This window comes from Triticum urartu, unplaced genomic scaffold (genome assembly GCF_003073215.2).
Source record: "Triticum urartu cultivar G1812 unplaced genomic scaffold, Tu2.1 TuUngrouped_contig_4980, whole genome shotgun sequence".
NCBI classification, from domain to species: domain Eukaryota; kingdom Viridiplantae; phylum Streptophyta; class Magnoliopsida; order Poales; family Poaceae; genus Triticum; species Triticum urartu.
Window position 1 is genome coordinate 5,263 of NW_024115615.1, and position 1,754 is coordinate 7,016.

Consider the following 1,754-nt stretch of genomic DNA (forward strand, 5'->3'; position numbering starts at 1 on the left):
ACAACTGAAGCAGCATAGAATATAGGAGACTTCGGCATGAGCACTGAGAATTAAAAGTAAATCCAGCATTCCATACATACCAGACCACTGAGGGTGGCATTGCTAAAAATACATTCAAATAAAGGAATGGGACTGCTTTACATAGATTACAAAGTCACAGGTGGGTCAACAACCATTGCCGTTTTCCACAGCCGAAAAGCGGCACAACCATCCATGTTAGAAAGGTTGTCCCTCAGGTGATGCAAATGCTTTGATTTCAATGGGAATGAGCTTCTCCACTTACGGAACTGTAATGCTCGCAAAGAGGTGTACTTTGACAAATGCTGCAATGGAATTTCCATATAACTATCTCATAAAATTATTTGCTTGTTTCAAAATAGTTGTTGGTTTTCAGAATCACTGAAATTGTTTCCAGAAGACTTAGCTTCGACAGGTATTTCGAAGTCAATCTGATTTGGTTCCTACATCACATACCTTTTCCCTATAGAGAGTGCAGCGTCATGCATAAGATTGGATATCTTAAGCAGGCAGGAGGGCTTTACACAAGCAATAAAACTGTGCTTTCTGAGGAATTAGTCTCATATGCAACGTATCAACTAGTCAACCAACTCATCAAAAAATTGATACTTGGCAGGGAGCAATTTCATGTGCTCCTTATATTTGCCTTTCCTTGAGAAGAGAGAAAACATCAATGAAGTAGTTGAAGCTTCAAGTGATATGCTCTTCCCATCAACTTTAGACAAATAATATCCGGCCTTGGCGATCTCACCTTTTTCCAACAACAATCTGATGATGTCATTTGATGAGACGGGAGCTGGGGACTATACCACTCTTGTCCATTGATGAAAACACATTGTTAGCATCTTCCACTGCTCCATCTTTTAGAAGATTTTTTATCATTACTCCGTAAGTAGATTCATTAGGCACCAACCCACGGGCTAATATTCCAGCAAATAGTTCCTTAGCTTCTTCTCTTCTCCCAACCTTGTACATTGCATTGATCATGGTATTGACTATTGCAATATTGAACTTCACATTCATTGCACCTAATTTGTGGAACAGGGTGATAGCTTCGTCTGCGCAATTATTTCTACAAAAACCTCCAAGTATTATAGCATATATGGAAAAGGTCACTGTTGTTCCACTTTCGATCATCTCATGGAACATTTTCCATGCAGCAACAGTTCTCCCAGAACGAAACAACCCATCCAGTATGATGCCATATGTAACAGTGTCAGGTTTAATTCTCTTTCGCGGCATTTCTCTGAACAGAGTCAAACCATCGTCTATCCTTCCATTTTTAAAATAGCCATCAAGCAGTGTACTGTAAGTAACAATATCAGTGTAACGCCCCGAGACCGTTGCGCCAGGTGTCTTCCAGTTATTCGCTGTTGTTGTCTTGTCATTTGCTTCCGTGTTGCATTTTATCATGTCATCATCCGCATTGCATCATCATGTTTTTTAAAACTTGCATCCGTCCGGGTTCTCCCAGTTCCTTCCGTTGTCCGTTCTGAGCCCAGACACACTTGCACGCGCCCGCGACATGTCCGAAATATTATTTTATAAGTGGCCGGAAAATGTTCTCGGAATGGGTTGAAAGTTGGCATGCGGTGTTGTTTTGTTGTCAGTAGACCGCCTGCCAAGTTTCATCGCATTCGGAGTCCGTTTGATGCCCCAACGGATAAATATAGCGGCAATAGTAGCCGGTCTATCGTCGGACGTTTTCGGTCTCCGGAAACAGTCGCCGGGCCTTC